General features: G+C 31.5%; 1 protein-coding gene across 1 annotated transcript in view; it reads right to left on the minus strand.

The window, feature by feature from the left end:
• Fbxl7 (F-box and leucine-rich repeat protein 7) overlaps nt 1-11,403 on the minus strand; it is an 88,506-nt gene extending 77,103 nt beyond the window's left edge. The window contains exon 1 of the mRNA XM_089707955.1: nt 11,193-11,403. The gene's annotated coding sequence lies outside the window, so the exon portion shown is untranslated. The remainder of the gene's footprint in view (nt 1-11,192) is intronic.
• Between the last annotated feature and the right edge of the window lie 10,006 nt (nt 11,404-21,409).

A 21,409-nucleotide genomic window follows, 5' to 3' on the forward strand; every position in this document is an offset into this window, starting at 1 on the left:
CTCACGATTTCCAATATTATTTATTATAGACTATTAATAAGTAGTTTAAATTTACACATCCCTTAGTTTTAAATAATATCAGGTTTAAACAGTGTTTAAACCGCTTCAAGCCTTCAAGGATAAAAAAATCCCATGCATCGCAAAACATGTGAAATATTGAGTTATCCACGAGTACCGAAGTCACTCGCATATCGTATTAATAATCCTGGCAACATTAAAAATTAAAAAAAGTAACCGCATGCACATATTTTCCTGCGGCAACACCGCGGTCCGCGACCGTATGAAAAAAATAGAAAACGCGCGTAATGTCGGCAGTATAGCCAGAAGCCATACGATTTAATACATGTTGTTTAACTGGTTACAATAGCCCTAGTAATGCCATGTTCGATAGCTTTATTTTTGTAGTTTAATATATAATAAAATAACGGTGCGTAATAATCGCCATTAAAAATGGCGATTATTACGCACCGTTATTTTATTAAAGCTATAAAAATTGACAGATGATGCAACTAACAGCAAAAGACGTTGTCGTATCAATGAAACCTGTTTGATAACATGTTTATGAAGTTATTTCAATCCAAAAGTGGACAAAATATTTATTTTTGGTCGCATATAAGCATATAAGTAGTCGCATATATTTCAAAAGATACAAGGTTTATAAAATGAACGTTGTAAAATTCTCTTTTTACCAGGATGACGATTAATAAAAGACCGATTGTACGTAATAAGAAAAAATTATAAATGGCGCTAAAGGAATACAAATAAACATATTAATGTAAAATAAAAAAATAGTAGGTACCTATACAAAAAAACCATTTATATAATTGGCTAATTAAAGATGTTTTCCATGACTTTCAAAATAAATGACCATATCATTTATCTATTTCTCACAAACACATTGTTATGGCCATTTCGTAAAACCAAAAAAGTGATTGCACTTAACCACACCTACACACTAAAACAACACTTATTGATGGCCATACTAAACTTTCCCGTAATGGGCCCTCTCCACATTGGGCAGCGTTGGGCGAGTAGAGGCAATCACGATAGTGTAGAGAGCCTAAATATGGATGTTTGTCATAATCGCCATAATGGCAGCAAACATCGACGATCGTTTGTTGGGCCAACGCTGCCCAATGTGTAGAGAGCCCATTAAGCAAATATTTAATATATCGCGCTGTCAAAATGATGGCCAGCATCCTCAACCAATACTGTATAATCAGACGAGAAGCCTGTCGACCCCGGGGTCACATTCCAACTAAATGACCCTTGGAAAACAATGCATCAACTGTATACCGATTTGCAAACTCATTGATCAGTACAGCAAACCAAATACATCATTAACACAAACATAACACAACAATCTCACCTCTATTAGTTTAAGGCTACAGCTCATATTACCCTGGACATATTATTATTAAAAAAAGAAAAGCTGCAAGTTTGTTATGCCGTTGTGTGTTCTTAGAAGTTATAATAGAAGCTATTTTTGCTGTGTATTGTTTGACAGTTCACGGCTTTCACCTGTCAGTTCTAAAAAGACAGGTTTAAAGATTAACAGCGTGCTTTATATTTCTAGGTTTATGAGATTATAAAGTATTGAATGGGATTCTTCTTTACCTTTAAGATGTATCAAATGGAGTGTTGCTGCTTGGTTTCATGTCGATACTTATTAAACATTTTTACGAATGTACTTTAGGAGTATTTATATTACAGAAGAGTATTTAAAGTAATATTTATAGATGTATTACCTAAGTTTAAAACTTAGATTAAGGATTGGTCTTCTCCAATCCTTAATCTAAGGTTTAATCACTTTAAAGTTACTGACTGATTGATTTCTATTCGGGTAAATTTTTAGATCATCTGTTTGTAAATCTTCTGTATAAGTCTTTCTTTATCCTAAAGCATTCTCAATAACAACAAACATTCTCAATAACAATTAACATTCATTCAACTCAAATAAAGTGAATATGGAAGACAGAAAGGATCAAATGTTTACGTACTTCCATTAAAAAAAAACTATTATTAAGCACTAAATTCTGATCGACGAAAATATCCATGTTATATCGTAACCTACGTCCATTGGACATTCCAAAAGCTCTGTTATAATGCAATCTAAAAAACACGCATGGAATTCCAATTACGCAGTACATATTTGTAGAAAAATAAATCAATCTACGTATAATCTGATCTGTGAAATCACATACATGGCTTGTTCGGCGTTATTCCCATATAAGTAAAGGATCTGTCAAACAGACGGCTGCACGACGCAATGCAATTTTCTTATAAATATTGAAGCGTTTAGCTGTAAAAAATAATCTTGAACATTTCACACAACACGCTTTCCGATACGCTAACGGCTAAACGAAACAGCAGGGAAACACCTAATTTCTAACGGATTTGCAGCTATGGAGAGAATAACAACTATAGAAGCTTTTAGAAACTTTTACTTTTTGTACATCTTGTTGTTTTTGTCACATGCACCTGATTTTGGCTATTTTATACATATTATTTTTGTTGACGAAATAAACACAAGTCATAAGTAATAAAATATTTAAATCATCCACCTATTAAGTGAATTAACATAATAAAGTTATAATTTAATTATATGAGAGCGAACCATAACTAACAGCACATTACATTGAATTGAATATTCAATTTGCATATCTATTTATCCTAAAAAGTTATATGGAAAATTTTCTGAATTTATTGAAAGCTATTTTCTTCGTCTATAAAAGACGAGCAATTCTAGTTATACAACTTTGTATAGAAAAATATATTAATCACATATGATACATACAAGTGGCAATAAAAATCTCATTCGCATCGTGTTATAATTGCCACCTTTTACAGCCATCTAAAAAAGTAGTATACTTATCGTAATATGATTTAAAAATAATTTTATCGTACCACTCCGCAGCCTGTTTCACAACGCCCTTATGGAATCAAGCGCTGCAACGCAAAACTAAAGCGCTGTAAATCAAATAAAACATAAAAATGTCCATTATAATACGCTTACGCAACGAGATAGGTGAAAGAACTAAGCGCTTTTTGCGCTGCTTATGCGATTTTGTCGCCACTGTAGTCGTAATTGATTGCGCGTTTGAAATGGTGTTGGAATTTTTATTCAAGACCTTTCCTGTGATTTCTATTTATTAACTCCTGACGATAAAGGATTTATATTACTATAATTTGCGTAATTTTTCCCGCCACTTGGTGATCATTACCTTTTATGAAAGTAGATCTCTTTATACGTAGTATGATTACATCAAATTATGAAAATGTAGGGGTTCATTAATGTTGATGTTGTATCGCCATTTCGACTTGTAACGCAAAAAATTGTTTATATTCATATCATCAACCTGAAATCATACATCATTCATATCATCATCAATAAAAAAATTCCTATGCCTATTGCCTTGTTAAGAATAAATCTAATATAACATTAAAACATAAGTCATAACCTAAAAATAAATTTTCAAATACTCATTCCAATGATGTTCAACATACCCGCTAGTAGAAGCCATTATACCACGAGGTATGTAAGAAGATAAGGCCATTTCCTCACAAATAAATGTTTATTTATGTGCGATGAAGTTCCGTCATACCACACATTCTGTTTAAAAATGTTATCCCTGCAAATGCATATGAAATGAAATAAATTGTTGAAATCGTAAGCTCATGAATATTGAAATTATTGTCAAAAATGTCTTAATTAATATTATATTCAATATAAAAAGAAACTTCATAAGGCTGGGTAGTATGGTCAGTCTGGGCTTCGAACTATCAGAAATAAATTACAGAAAGAGATCGAAATCTTTGATTCCAGAGTGAAGATAGAAAAATCGTTATTAAAAATTATCATTAATTAAAAATTTTGTTACCTTTAAAGGTAACAGCTATTAATAGCACTTCATGCTTTTATAGCCTTGATTAATGATTCCTGAAAGAATCGAGGCTCTTACAAACAGTATTTCCCTGTGTTCCATTGTATTCCAAACTAGCTGCTCCGCGCGGTTTCACCCTCGTGGCTCCACTCCTGTTGCCCGTAGCGTGATGAAATATAGCCTATAACCTTCCTCGATAAATGGGCTATCTAACACCGAAAGAATTTTTCAAATCGGACCAGTAGTTCCCGAGATTAGTGCGTTCAAACAAACAAACAAACAAACTCTTCAGCTTTATAATATTAGTATAGATTCAGAAATTATACGTATAAATCCGTTTTGCATAACCAAAATTGACTCCAATTGTGCTAAAATAATAATAGGCTGTATTTGAAACCCACGTGTAAGAAGTAATTATATGGTTAACACTCCCACACACTCGTAAAGGTCACAGGCTATCATATTAAAGTTTATCTTACCACTTGACTTAGATAACCCTAGTTACTATTCATATTTTCATAGAATTTAGCGTAACTATTTGATGGTTCTATTTTATGGCTAAAAGGAATTCTTTCACTGTTAGCGAAACGCTGACTCACTGTTTCTATTGGCTCTTACCCAACTGTGAGAAAAGAAGGGTTAAGCTTTCGAGTAAGTATATTACATACTTATTAGGTACTTTACAATGTACGTCTACAAAACATTTATTATAAATACATTTTTGGCTAATTGGCCAAACAAACTTGATATTCTACACTTTTTTAATAGTGTCAATTAAAATTGACACATCCGGAATAATATTTTAATAAGTATGTCTTATATCACAGCGCTAAGTAAGTTAATAATTTAGTTAAATTATGTTTAAATTAACAAATGTGTAATTATAATAATATTATGTATTACCTGTGTGTATATTTATAAAAAAAACCTTCATCGCAATAAATCTCTTATTATACTTTACTGCCATACGTCAATTTATTATCGATAAAAAATTATCGAAGTTTTGTTACATTGAGTTCAAATAAACCTCAAAGTCTTACCACATATTAGAAAAGTTTTAACTTTACGTCAACTAAAAGGTTCACAGACAAACTTTTGCATCTCAAAGTAGAAACTTATTGTATCAAACGAAAAATAAACAAACTTCTGTTTGTTTATAAAGGTAAAAGAAAAAATACGATACGCGTGCCACGATCCCGTAAAATTAAATCCGAAGTTTTATTGTAAAGGAAGCGGCATTTAGACTACATTTAATATGTTATTCTGTTTATCCTCCTCAACCATCACACAATAAATTTACATTATCCTATAAGTACATCATATTTACAATCTCATGCTAAAAACAGCAAGGAAATGAGCACAAAACCTTTGTTATATCTTAACGCGATTCAGGATTGTCTCCAGATGGTAGTACAAAGAAACACGGTCTCAAATATGCGTATCAGATGAAAATCTAACAAAGTAAAAGCTGTATATTATCTGTGGTAAAAGCGAGAATCACTACATGGAGATCAAAACGCGCGTTCCCACGAATTGTTGCCAACGTTAAAAAAAATAATCAAATCGAATAACGCTTCGGCACGCGATTCGAATTTCAAATCTGGTGATGCGTTATTGTCCTAATTTTTTATTTCAAATTTAAATAAGGTCTGTGGGTTATTATGATCGCATATGAATAGGCATCACGTGCAATAATGTTTTTAAACTAATTGTACGTATGTAAGTAGGTACATACACACAGAATTTTTTTATTTATTAATTCAAGTTATTTATTTTTACAAAGTTAACAGGTCATTGAACTCATTGTACCTCCATGATAGGTGACGCATTTTTAATACACAAAATGTTGATCTTAACATTTATCACATGATATTATAAACATGTTATAAATACTTTTAAGTCTCAAAATGCTAAAACAAATATTTATCAAAATGAATAAATTTCGCTTCTGAAACAAACTTCCTCGGTATCAACACAAAGCATAGATAATAAGAAACTGTATCAAATTCTTGCATTTATTATAGTAGTTTATCATGAATTAATTGCTTCAAACAAATTTCTAATTAACACACCATTCGACTCTACAGTCTACAGACAGCTACCGGTATTACCAGATTTACTTATCTGTATTTTATACAAATAATATCATATTATGGTTTAGAAATTAGAACAAAATTGTTTATAGGTGATAAGTTATTGCCCTAATGGTGTTCGATCGTGTGCATAAATCTTTATTGCAACAATTGTATTTAAAAATCAATATTTTAACAGATATTTTTTTTCGTAGTTTTGCACGTTTCTATAAATAATTTTATTGGTTACTAATGAAAGTAAATAATTACAAAATATACGATTTAATTATTTGGTAATTATAAATAATTCTGAGTAATAAATTTAAAGATAATATGGTACTATATTATACTTGTAGATATCAGCTTAGAAGGGAAATGATAAAAGAGAAAATTAAATAATTACCTGGAAGGTTCGAGTGAAACAACTCATATTAAATGCATTGATTTATAGCCAAGTATTTATGAACTGTTAATTGCATTAACTTGAACAGAGGCAGCTTTTCTAGAAGAAAGTTGAACTTATTAAATCGATCTAGATTTAATTATAAGTCATGTTTTTTTTAGGACTGGGCTGTATGGCTGTAACCCTTTGCCTGTGCCTTCTGAACATTCGATTTTCAAATGACTTCGTATTTTATACAGATTTTATTCAAAGACGTAATAATATTAATTTTATACAATAATGTTTTCTGAAAACTTGTAATCATATTAAAATCGAGAAGAATTATATGTCATTTCCAACACACGAAAAATAGTAGAAATAGAATTTAATATAATATGTGTGAAATTTCTAGATGCTGCTTGTTGGGCTTTATGTTCTTAAAATGAATATTTTTCTCAAGTAAGTGTTAAACTTTTAATTATCATAATTTATAAATCGTAATAAGTTAAAACCGTTATTTTCTTCTTTTGTCAATTTGTAAACGGACTTATTAAATAAGTACAACAATTTTTTTGTACCAATATCCACACAATGTTATAAGCAAATTTAATATTACATTCACAAATACACAGCTACTCATTAGCAATAATTTCACGTTTTTTCTCATTTTTATTCAAGTCATTTTTAAGCTATTGCATAGCTTCTATCGCGGGCCTTGAGCGCGGGGACCGAATCCAGAAATTTAGTAACGAAAAACCTCACGCTCCCCACTCCGACGGGCACGGAGGTGTGGCTTGAAGGCATAGCATGCAATAGCTTTACCGCGGCAGTCCCCAAGTGCCACACGTCTTTTTTTTAATAATTCAACCAACTAAAGACAAGACATTCTGGGCAAAACATACCTAGTTACCTATAAATTCCTAAAAAATACTCTGTCATCCAGATATTTATTAAGGAATTTTATAAGTCCATGTATTCAAAATCTTATCTAACGCAAGGAAAGAATGTCGTTCGTTAACTTTAATGTATATTGAGACTTAAAGCAACAACCTGTAGAGATACTTCCTTTGATTTCATACCAGTTTTAGAGAAAATAGCAAACTAGTCCGGCCTAGTATTTTACGTATTGATTTATCGAGGAATTTCTATTTTAGACAAATTTATAGTGCTGTTTAATATTTATGGTATCGATATTTGATTTTTAAAATAATTAATATGTAATAGGCCGCATGTACTTTTTGCTGGGTATATTTTCTGCTGTATAATCTATGAATGTATGATTCCTTTTAATTAATATGGATTATTTTTTAGAATAGGTATTAAGTATTGAAGTAGATTATTGTACGTACCTACGTCCTACATTTATATCAATTTGTCAGTAAACGCGTTTTATTACGAACTATTTCGCAGAATGTTGAATGTTTATGTTGAAAGATATTTTAATCAAATGAAACAAAAAAAAACAACGGTTTTAATATTTGAACTATGTGATGCTATTTAGAATGAAATAAATCTTAGGTTTTTAGGTGTTCTAGTTTTTAAGAACTTGCAATGCAATTTTTAAGAAAATACTCTTAGGGCGCTTGTGCACTACAAGGAATTTTACTGTCCGGCATTCCGATTTTTTACGGTCCGGTGTGGCATGAAAAAACCGATGAATTGCTTGTGCACCTGTCCGTCTTTACTCGGATCAGTGCGGTACAGTTCAAGGAAGTATGGCGGTATAATGCTATCATAAATGATTGTTTTCGCATTTTACAAGAAACGAGTAAAAATATAGAAGGTGAAATATTATATTACTTCGTTATAATAAAAAGTAAAGTTCCGTAAGAAAATTAAAATGCGTGTTTCACTTATTTATTTTAATCGGTGACGAGGAGCTAAATCTATTCCCACTTGAACTTTAACTTACCAACACTTACTTAGATAATAATTATAGGTCAATGCTTGGTCAATGTATATAAAATAACAATACCGACTTCTCAAATCTCATTGCCAGCTAAAAGAAAGTAAAACAAGAGCTTGCTTTCAATTGGCATATGCAATAAAAAGAGTAAAATCCAAGCAAGTGGGCACACGAAAACAATTATACCTACAGCGACTCGTAAACTCAAAAAACCATCCGGAATAGGGAAAAGTAAAATGTCGGACAGTAAAATTACATATAGTGCACAAGCTAGTATTTAGATTAATTGCGTGCCATACCGGACCGTAAAAAATCGGAATGCCGGACCGTAAAATTACTTGTAGTGCACAAGCGCCCTTAAGGAAGCAAATAGACAGGCAATTCTAAGCTTTAATTATATCTGACGCAACTCTTCGCCTTTGAACTTTCCTACGTTATCGATATCTAGATTAAAGATATAAATACTTTCTCCATTGTATACAGTATACGAAGATTGAACGTACACATAATATACCTACTTATCACAAAGACGTTCCTTTCCCTAGCTGTGCCCCGCGGTTTTACCAGCATTGCTCAACTCCTGTTGGTCTCAGCGTAATGGTTTATAGCCTATAGCCTTCCTCGATAAATGGGCTATCTAACACCGAAATAATTTTTCAAATCGGACCAGTAGTTCCTGAGATTAGCGCGTTCAAACAAACAACAAACTCTTCAGCTTTATAATATTAAGTTTAGATTGACATATTTTCCTGCATTGTTAAATGTTGAAGGATATAGAGTTGTTAAATTAGAAAAATAAATTCAAGTATTTATTGCATAATGATAGTACACGTTCACTTTAATTACAACAGGAAAAAAACCTTGTAAAAAATAACTTTCTTTCTAATTACTTCCTTTTACTTGCGTCATAATATGCGTTGTCGCTATCTTTAAATCGTGTTTTAATCATGATTACATAAGAATATACATGTTTAAAATTGTTTTAACCAATTTTCTATAAATAAACACTTGGTAAAATTAACGCGAAAAAAGGTTTCAGTTTGAGTTTAGTTTGTTTAACTTAGAAAAAGCGAGGTTTAATTTTCTAGAAAATAAATTCAATGTTACTAAGGGCCGATTTTTCAATGCTTGGTTAAAACTTATCCGTCCAATAAAGTATTACATGATAATATTAAAATGTCACGTAAACTGTCAAATACGGGCAATTACGTTTTTAAAATGGTAGTTTTATACATTATTCGACGAATAAGTTTTATCCAAGGATTGAAAAATCGGCCCTAAAATAGCATGCTTTAATTATAATTTGAAAAGCGCATAAAAAGTATTTCTCCTAATCTTTCCAGTAAGTGGAATACAATAAATGTACCTAATCAGCTTAATTCTTTGAAGTAGGAACATCACCCATAACAATGAAACAGTCTGTGATAACTTATTATTTCGTGAAGGTATTAAATTCTCTATTTTAAATTGTATGGTGTTATTAAATACTATTTTAAAAACACTTAAATGTCAAAAGGTATATTTCCTTAAAAAAATATTGTATTTTGAGGTAAATAAAGTTCAGGATGTTTGTTATTTTCAATTATGTGCAACACAATGTGTCTTCTTACAAAACATTAGGTACTTGTAATACCTCAAAACACGGCCATCGTTAACTTTCCAAGACATTTTGTTACTTAGATAAACATCTTTAATACCAGTTCCGAGCTTAAAGCTTCCAGAACATTTCAAAGCTCACAAAAACTGAGTGCAATAGTGACTTGTCATTGGGAGGTGAAGAATTTCTCCCCAGTTGATATAACCCGTACAAATTAACTTGAGACCTGAACCGATGAAATTATTTTCAATATCTAAACTTAATATTATAAAGCTGAAGAGTTTGTTTGTTTGTTTGAACGCACTAATCTCAGGAACTACTGGCCCGATTTGAAAAATTTTTTAGGTGTTAGATAGCCCGTTTATCGAGGAAGGCTTTAGGCAATATATCATCACGCTAAGACCAACAGGAGCAGAGCACTGCGGGTAAAACCGCGGAGCACAGATAGTATTTAGAGGTACCTTTCCAAAATATATAAAATAATAGCATGTAATTCAAACTAAGTAAGTACCAGTTTTACTTACTTTAGGTAGTAATAGCCTGTCACAATCCAGCCGAGTCTCGAGTTAACTCGTATGGGTTATAGGTAGGCTAAATTCCGCTGTAAAGAATGTGGGTAGAATTCAAAAGCAAACATCAATAATGCTGGCCGACATTTTTAATGTTATCTTTCAATCTATGGACTCAATAGGTATCTGCATAGTATTGTTTGTCTAGTAAGAAAAATTAATCTCTTTTTCAGTATTTTAGTTACACTAAATACCTTTATACACTTATTTTTTGAAAATTGAGACGAAATTACAAATTTATGTTAATACGTATTCTTGATTAAAAGCTTTTTCGTATGATACAGTCCGGTTTTCAAATTTGATCCTCATTTATCGTTATTTGTATTGTTTTATATCTCAATCATTGATTTCAAATTATTTGTGAAAAACAAGAATTAATGTGGAAAATGTAATTGAGTTAGCAACTTGTTCCTGTCTTTCTAAGATAATAAAATTTAGACAAACGATTATAATATGAAAGAGAGATACAATGTGAATACATAAGATTTAACTCATCATGAATCATCATTAGAACATAATATCAACTAAGTATTAAAATGATTGTGGCAAACAAAACATGATAATCAATTTAAACTTAACTACGAACAAACACATGGTTCTTGCCACAGTAGCTAAAGCTTACATAAAGACATTCCCATTTTTCCTTACTTATAAATTATAATCTTCTTACGCATACTCATAATTCTGTAGCCCATAATATGCAGCTAGTAATGTCAAACGCCAGTCAAAATATGTTATCACAAGGCTCTACTAAGAAACTTTTCAACTTATTAAATGCTCACCTAAGCTCCACACTTTTTCCTCACAGACTTCGCGTAGAAGAAATTATCCCACATTTTCCAAAACACATCACAATCACATCACAAACACACACAAGCCACAGCCTTGTAAATTTGAATCTGCATTCATAATTTAAAATAAGAATTTGTCGCGCGGGGTCGCTATAAAACGAATGTTGACCCTAAAAGTCGCTTTACAACTGGCTGCAAAAGTTTCTCTGCGCCAGCGCTGTCGGTATGCGCTCTTGTTTGTGTGTATAAGCGTGTAGAGAGCACGCACACTACGGTACGCAGGCTGCACGGTTTTTGTCGATGTCCACGGGGCAAGTAACAGTAATACCGCAGCGTTGTAACTTGGAAATTTTAGATTTTTTTATAATAATACGGTAAGTCCGCCCCGGCTTCGCCCGTGGTACATATTTACGTTTTCTCTACGTAAGAACCATCCTCGTACTTCAAGGAATATAATAAAAAAAGAATTAACGAAATCGGTTCAGCCGTTCTCAAGTTATGCGCTTACCAACACATTTTGGGATTCATTTTTATATTATAGATTCGATGCTATGCTATTCTCAGTATGATATTTTATGAAAAATTTAAAAGGAACTAATGATTATTATTAATCACATTTCTTTATTGATTTTTATGATAATTTTTATGATTTTTATGATAACCTTTTTTTCATTTACGTCTAATCAATCAAATATAAAAAATTGATTAATATTGAATGTACAATACAAAGCAATTAATCACTGACCCCAATTTTATGACAATTTTTTTTCTAAAAATTAATACAATAACTTTTATTACGAGTTACAATATTGTTCCAACAAATTGAGGTTTTTCTGAAAGCTGCTGGTCGATGTCCCGCTAGCGAGGCTCGAGCTTTGATCTTCCGTCCTTATCTATTCATAACTCTCGCGCAAATTAGAGCGAGACGACTATATTTCCTATCCTTTGCAAGTTTGCAGAACTTGAGGTGGCTTTACTGGGGAATTATTAACGATCAAAATTACGGTCGTGTAGGTAAAAACCGGCTCATTTCGAGAGGTACTCGAAACTTTAGCCGGGTTCAACAAAAAATGGTATATTTTCATTGGAAGGATAAGCGATGTAACCGTATCGTTTTGTTATATAGCAGTAGGCAGATTGCTTGTATGACACAGCCTGACAATATCTGTCGCGTGCGCAGGTGTTTTCTTTAATAGTGTTTTAGGGTATTTGGATAAATTTAAAGGGTAATTTTGTACCATGTTATGTTTTAATTTGTTTGAATTAATATTAATTATTTTAACGTAAAATACTTATCTGATCGTAATCAATTTAGAATGATTTGCGTAGACGTTAATGTAGGTAATTAAAAGGTACTATTTTTATTTGATCAGTAATTAATTTTAAATGAAAATAAAAACAAATGAAAGTTAGAGGTAGGTATATGAGTTCGGCACAACCATAAATCAATTATATTCATAACAAAATCGAAATACATAGATTTTTATATATTTGTCAGAATAAATTCATCTCTTTCATGATAATAATACATAAAATAATAGTATTAAAAATATGGCTCTTACAAACTCTAGCGATGAAACTCAACCGGTCAAGTTATAATAGCACACTTTGTCCAATCTGTACTTGTCCTCTAGAAAGATTATGATTTGTTCATTTTAATAAAAACACTTCCGTAACAAAGCAGAAAAGTGGTTTTTGTTTGTTTATTGTTTATACATGATCTATATAATATATAAAACTCAAAGGTGACTGATATAGTGATCTATCAACGCACAGCCCAAACCACTGGACGTATCGGGCTGAAATTTGGTATGCAGGTAGATGTCATAACGTAGGCGTCCCCTAAGAAAGGATTTTAGAAAATTCATCCCCTAAAGGGGAAAATAGGGGATGTAAACTTACCATGAAAATTTATCTTTTCCACGCGAGCGAAGCTGCGGGCAAATGCAAAGGCAAATGTTCGTGATGCTGTATATGAAACAGTGTAAGAGACAAGAGTAATAAATATTGAGTTCAGAGGAGAGTGAACAGGTACATTCTAGAGCAGCGCGCTCCATCTTAGGCCACATCTCAGCTTACCATCAGGCGAGATCGTGGCCAAGAGCTTCCCTATTGCAGCATAAAAAAAAAAAAAAAAAAAGTTAGATTTGTTGTTTACCAACAATGAACAAGTAGGGTTGTATTGTTACAATATAGAGTAAATTTTAAATAAAACGAATTATTTGACGTTGAGCTTTTTTATCAACAACATCATTGCTATATTGCTATTATTTTCTATATTTATGTTCTTAAAAACGAAGAGCGAACACAGTGCACTAATTTTTGCAAGAATTCACCATGCGGTATCTTAATAAATTCTTCTCTATAAATAAATCTTAAATAAATAAATCTTAATAAAATCTTAATAAATTAAAAATAGGATCTGTAAAGAGTAAATTAAAAAAATACATTTTGTCAAATATCTAGTATTAGCTTAACATAATATAGATTATTTATATTATACTGAAGCCTTCATCTTGTCGAATCACTCTAACAGAAAAAAAAACTGCATCAAAATCAGTTGCTTAGTTTTGTAGATTTAAGCATACATAGGTACAGAGAAATGTGACTTTGTTTTATACTATGTAAACTTTGTTTTATGCTATGTATGTCATTTATAGCGGTATTTAAGTGTTTGTTTATCAACTAACTAATTTGGCAATGTATAACCTAGAGGTACAGAGAAATGTGACTTTGTTTTATACTATGTAAACTTTGTTTTATACTATGTATGTCATTTATAGCGGTATTTAAGTGTTTGTTTATCAACTAACTAATTTGGCAATGTATAACCTATAGGTACAGAGAAATGTGACTTTGTTTTATACTATGTAAACTTTGTTTTATACTATGTATGTCATTTATAGCGGTATTTAAGTGTTTGTTTATCAACTAACTAATTTGGCAATGTATAACCTAGGTTAATCTATAATAAGTAGGAGCGCAACGCCAACAAACTGTTTTACAGTTTGGCGAAAATTTGTAAAGGTTATATAGTGTTACTAAATGGTAAATTAATAAAAAAAAAAAAAAAAAAAATAAAGGAAATTTCAATAAAAAAAATGTTTTTTTCTTTGTGGGTGAAAAATCGGCCCTTTTAAATCTTTAATTTACGGATCATTTGCAACTTTGTTGCGAAATATTCCCAGAGGGCCAGAGATACGATGAAGACATTAATTTGTAGTCAATTGGCATTCACGCAAAGACAAGAAATAGATTTTTCATGATTAGAACTAAATATCTACAAATAATAGCATTTATAGTAGAGTTAGAATAAATGTAATACCTTCCGTTTTTCTGTGATATTATTTTATAATTGTAGTAACATTTGCATTATATTTCCAAATAAACCTTTTTTTCATTCAAATAAATTTTGAAATTATAAAGAACTTAAAAAGAATATCTTAGTATTTGTAAAACATATAAACAGGTTTTATTTACCCATATGCTATGGCTAATGTATAGCATAAATTATCTATATTTATTTCAAAATACATTCAAAATCAACATACATACTTACACCAAATGTCGCTAAAATATCTTGTCTCTATACAATAAAGTTCAAAAACACTTAAAAAGCTTATTTAATAACGTAATATAAAATAAACATTTAACCCTAATTACAGAAGTATTTTATAAAAATAACAATTTCCCAGTACGTGGATGACTGGTGACTTTCTTTGAATAATAATGCTCGAGTTGGTATGGGACATTCTTTATCATCTGTCCCTTTCTACATGACCAAATTTCTTAGGTGTGAAAGAGATGTGTGTCGAAGGAAGTGTGCTCTTATCGTTCATTCCAGGAATAACTTTCCCATAGATTATTGTTAAAGGGTTACAAGTTAGGAATGCAAAAAGCGCCGTAATAATTATTTGTTGATGTTTTGACTGATTATTTAAATAGATAGATTAAAAAAAACTGTCGTGATATAATATCATTAAATACAAAAAGATGGTAGATTAAATTTATAACAGAAAGAGGCTTCACGGCAGATAGCAGGCTTTTGTGTCAGATCATCATCATCATCAGCCCATATATTATGTTCCCACTGCTGGGACACGGGCCTCCTATGAGGGTACAGGCCATAATCCACCACGCTGGCCAAGTGCGGGTTGGCGGATGACACATATCGTCGAACTTTTGATTCTTCGACATGTCGGTTTCCTCACGATGTTTTCCTTCACCGTTCGAGCAGTGGTGATGTTACAACATGCGCAGATAAATTGAAAAATCAATTTATTTCCTGCGCGCTCGCCCGGTCTCGAACCCCGGACTTATACGTTTATGTATTAAATATATTTTTATAGGTTCAACTCTACCGTCATTTGTTATTTATTAATCTAAAATCAGCCCTTTCCAATGATATTTATCTATGTACACATCAAATAAATACCGACACAAAATACCCATAAACTTTTATTAATCAGTAGAGTCGCATCTCTCAAAGCAAACAAATAAAAAAGTCTATTTCCTTTTCAAATGATTTGGGCATGTCATCGTTCAGGAATGCAAGTAGCTTCAAACTGAACATAAATGTGCAAATTCCGATGTAGGTAGAAAATGCAAATTGCTATTTTAGTGACTTTTTTTTTCCAAAACCATTACACGCATTATCAATCGATTTTAATAAGTATGTAATTATGTTTTAAGCTATTGCATAGCTTCTATCGCGGGCCTTGAGCGCGGGGACCGAATCCAGAAATTCCGTAACGAAAAACCCTCACGCTCCCCACTCCGACGGGCACGGAGGTGTGGCTTGAAGGCGTAGCATGCAATAGCTTTACCGCGGCAGTTCCCGAGTGCCACACGTCTTTTTTTTTGTTAAGTAATTTTATTGGTAATTATTACCAGTAATCATTGGTAGGTATCCAATATCGTCTCTTTTTCCGTATTTGCATACAAACTACTTACGAAATTTCATTACCCTAAATTACGTTAATCACAAAAACTGTCCGTTAACGAAATTCATACTTAATTAGAATGCGATCAATTTATTTCATCGATTACCCGTGTTATTTAAAAGTGGCTGAAACGCAATAAAATTTTAAGGTGTCTCGCCGAAAGCACATCCGGTAGAGCCTTCGCCATACACCAAGTTATAGGAATCCAATTAAGAATTTGTGTATAAAAATACATGAAATCACAACACGATACATTGCTGCAAATGTATGTGTTGCGAAATTCGCTCGTTGTAGGGACTCTTGAGTACGCAGCAATGTATTAGAAGTCGGATCAAGTTATACATTTATTCACATACAATCTAAGGGTAAAGTGTCATTAACTCTACGACGATGTGAATGCGATACGATATCGTTTCGCGACAATATAAATCAATTTAGTGCAAACAAAAACAAACAGAATGTCTGTTTAGAAGATCTGAAAATATAAAAGAACAGTAATAAATGGTAGCTCTAAAACACATTGTTATTCAGAAACGTTTCAAACGAAACTATTCAAAACCTATTCAGGATCTATTAACTAAATAAAGCCTTATATTTGTTTGTCCCTGAAATATTAAAAAAAATTTCAACGTATAATTTTATGCACGCACCCACATCAGCCGACATATCGTAAAGTCAAAAGGGCTCACATTCAAGTCAACCTACGTGACGTCACGCGGTCCCAGCGCAGCCTGGACTCAATCATTAACCCAATTAAAACATTCTCCCGCCGATAATCTTATGTGTAGATAAATATAACTCATTTCCATTGCCCGTTATGGTGCGACCATAATGCGTTTGCTAATTAATAATTTTGTAGTCTTTTGGAGTCTGTCTATCTATACAAATATTATAAAGAGGAAAGGTTTGATTTTTTGTTTGTTTGTTTGTTTGTATGAATTGAATAGGCTCCGAAACTACTTGGCAGATTTGAAAAATTCTTTCACTGTTGGAAAACTACATCATTTCTGAGTGACATAGGCTAGGTTTTATCCCGGAAATCCCACGGGAACGGGAACTATGCGGGTTTTTTTTTGAAAACGCGGGCGAAGCCGCAGGCGGAATGCTAGTAATGTATAAAAGTTGTAATATTGTGTAAATAAATTAATAAAATAAAAAAATCCTTACAGAGTTTATTTAGTTATTATCTTAGTAGTGAGTAGTGACTAAAGAAGAATTCGATTTATATATCTCTCCATTTTTATGTATTTTATTTTGTTTATATTAATTAACAGGAACATTATTACGATTCTTCCAGAAAGGTCTATTGTTTATATATCATAATTCGTAAATAAATAGGAACTTGAACAAACTAACACTTTACACTACTAATGTAGAGTTGAGTTAGTCACTCTTCGTAAATTCGAGTACAATTAGGTTCTCTATATAAATAATAATAGTTTAAAAAAACTAAAAAACACGCTTTTTATAGAAAACCGAACTAAAAAATAGAAAATTTTATAGTGTATTGTCATCGGTCCTCAATAAATCTACAAAGTTTGAACGAAATCTGTCCGTTTAAAGTGGGTCAAAATCGCGCCCAAAGAAGTCGGTTACAAACATACAAACATACAGGTGAAGCTAATATAAAGCGTGTAAAAAGGGAAAATATCTACAAACACTTGATCTTAAATTGAGATTACTTTATTAAATTACATTTCCATATTGTAAGTGATTAAGAATTTGTTTCCACAGATATTAAACGCCCAGTTAAAGCGAGGCAATATTTAAATTCAATTAGATTACATTCTATATAATTACAGCGCATTCGTTTAAATGTTTAATGCATGTTTCAAAGGAAATACTCTTGTATCAACGTGTTTTCTTAACTATTTGACAAGTCTAATAGTTAACACCGCCCTCGTTAAATGATAACGTTATTGGATCATTATCTCGATAAAATACGTTACGGTTTTATTTAAACTTTTACATTATATCTTAAAATAAGATTTAAGAAATGATGCTTTACATTTCTCATTAATTAGAGTATAGTATATCAATATTTTTTAAACAAAAGTATTCTCGTAACGCGTTGAAGTCTTTTACAACGCATTCTGATATAATTTAACAACACTGACTGCTCTTTGGTACAATATTTAGCAGTAGATATATAGTACGTCTATTTATCCCATACTTTAAAAACTAATAACTTCACTTTATTAAAATAAAACACATCACTATGAAAAACTTACCTATTACACTGGAATGTTCTCCTTCTTTGCAAACTCTTTAAACAAAGTATAAAATACCCATTATCAAATCTACACTAATACATATTATAAAGCTGAAGAATTTGTTTGTTTATTTGAACGCACTAATCTCAGGGATTTCTGGTCCGAATGAAAATTCTTTCGGTGTTAGATAGCTCATTTATCGAGGAAGGCAATAGGCTATATAGTATATATCATCACGCCAAGACCAACAGGAGCGGAGTAATGCGGGTAAAACCTCAGGGCACAGCTAGTAGTCCATAATAATAACACCTTTTATAGTTTAATTGTACGCATGTGGTGTTTACCTACTTAAATTGTGCACTTAGTTTTAAGATTATTTTTTTGTATACTTGCTTATTTGTGTAACAATTACTGGTAAACCTAAATAAATAAATAAATAAATAATGTAAATACTTATATCGTATGCATTTTATTACAGCAGAGGAAGTGAAACAAGAATTACATCACCAGATGGTAAGCGACAATCGCTGTAGGTATATAAGTATCTACAAAGTAACAATAAATTGAGTATTATGTCCAATTATTATTTATAATTTAAGAAGGATGAACCTAATTTGGGAAGCATCAAATATTTGAAGTGAAACTTCTTTATCGGGGTTGGAAAAAAAATTTTCGTAACATTTTTTCGTTACGCGTGACATTTTTCTGTTACGCGCCATCTTTTTCTTATCCCTACCACACGTGATTCGACGTATTTCTATAAAGTTGCATATACTTAGTAAATTATTTTTGTCATAAAGAAGGTCATAAAGAAGTTTCACTTCTTACGTGTGTACACTAGTACATACACACATTTTTTTTAGTTTTGATCCGATCCTTATGTAGACTTTTCCCTTTTTTTATTTGGCCTTGTACGAAATACTACAAGAAAGTAAAAAAAGTCACAGATTGTATCATCATTTATCATATTCATTTATTAAAATACAACATTTTATTACTTTTCCTCCATTAAATTTAATTTTAAAGTTACTAAAATACAAGAGAAATGTACCACATAAATTACTATTTGAGTGTGATGTCATATAAAATATCAGTGACTGTTCACTCCCAGTAGTTTTAGAAAGAAAGGAAGAAAATTTTATTTAACCAAAGCTAGAATAATTAATAATTCATTCATGAATATTTGAACCATTCAATAAAATGCACGCTCATTAAAACACGACAATATCGTCAAAAAGGCACATAACGTAAAACAATCAAATACCTCTTGTAACGAGTCACCTATTGTTTATTCATAATTAACACAGATCCTAAACAAACGTATGTTAAACCTAGAGACACCATTCTATGTCACAGAACAGGAATTTCCCATTCCAGAAAATTACATACAGTTAAGAATACTTAACTGTATGTAATTTTCTGGAATGGGAATACTGTGATACAGTATCAAAAAGAAGTACATATTTTTAATAAGGTTGATTCATGGTTGTCTTGAAAGACAAATATTTTTGTATATCTCTGTGTCTGTATTCTGTATTTAGTAATCGACATGCAAAAAAACCCTAGTAGTAACTTAAATTGCAATAACAATTGCAATAACTATTGTCTTTATAAAATGTCAAGTTTCATATATTTTACAAATCGCATTTACGTTATATTAGACGATCGTTATGATATAAAAATGTCATAAAAGATTGTATAAATCTGGGGACTTTGTTCGATTGAACGCGCTAATATTAGGAACTACTAGAAATGAAAAATTATTTTGTGTTGTCAAAGAAGGCTATCCTATAAAATCATGGTATGTTTTATAGTAATGGAGCAGCAATGAAAAATGTTGCAATATCGGGAAAACATATTCCTTTTGAGAGCAGATGAAGGTGACTCAACTAGTTTCGTATAAATTCCTCTAAAAAATCCGGATATTACACACATATAATGTATTCCTTTCACATATTCTTTTTTGCTACACATCTATCCAGGTGACAGTATTCTATGCGCTACCATAGCGAGCTAGTATTTTTTCCCGGCCTCCGCTGAGAATCTAAACCCGTTAACCACTTAACATTTGACTAACGAGACGGTCAAAAGTTTTTCCAACAATATGGAAATTACATCTTGCATGTTACATATGTACAATGTAATGTTTACGACACAGGTTTTATTTTTACTACCAACTTGTTCCGTTACTGTTAAAAGGGTACTCGAAAAAAAGTAACCGTTAAGTTTTTTTTTAACTACGCGCTTTTACAATCTACGCACAACTTCGATACAACTATCAATTACAAAGTATTGTGTTTTTTTCATTTCAAGTTCATCTAAGATCAAATTCATTCATAAATTTCCCTACACAGTACAGTAATTAGAGGATTATTGTATTTTGAAATAAGTTTCATTTCGTTGCGATATTAAATTGAATTCGTAATTCAAAATACGTTTTTATAATGAGCAAACTAAAAATAAACATCAATAAAAGCAAATCAATCAAATTCATAACATTATTGCCACCCTAATCCAGTCGAGGGAACATATAAACAAAGCTGAGACGTGAATAATGACCAGTTTTGAATATCGACTGTGAGATATAATGACTTGTCGAATTTAGCAGACTCCGGCTATGTAGGAGCTGTCCAAGCTCAACCACTTGAATTGCCAATCAATCATTCTTTATAGAATACGTTGAATATGGAACGTTTACTCTGTGGAGAAATAGGACCTCTATGGTCTGTGCGTTTTCGTTTTGCACTCGCCGCTTATAAAATTGCATTTAATTAGAAATCAATGGGAGCACATTGAATATTCTATTTTTGAAAAATGGCGGGTAATATGTTTTGTTTTTTTCTTCAGATATTTATTGAGTCGTCTAGCTGATAAAGAACATTTGCTTCTAAAGGTATGCCAGTCGTAGTGACTCTTGGTATCTCGGCGTATATGTCTTAAATATCTTATAATTAGTGATACAATTAAATAAGAAGGCAATGATGGTATTTAATAACGTGTGTTTTTTTTTATGTGAAACCTGTATACAAAAAAATACAGTAAGTACCTATAG

Source organism: Colias philodice, chromosome 20 (assembly GCF_061535455.1).
Source record: "Colias philodice isolate Cphi_HAF_F1 chromosome 20, ilColPhil1 Martin Lab GWU primary, whole genome shotgun sequence".
NCBI lineage: Eukaryota > Metazoa > Arthropoda > Insecta > Lepidoptera > Pieridae > Colias > Colias philodice.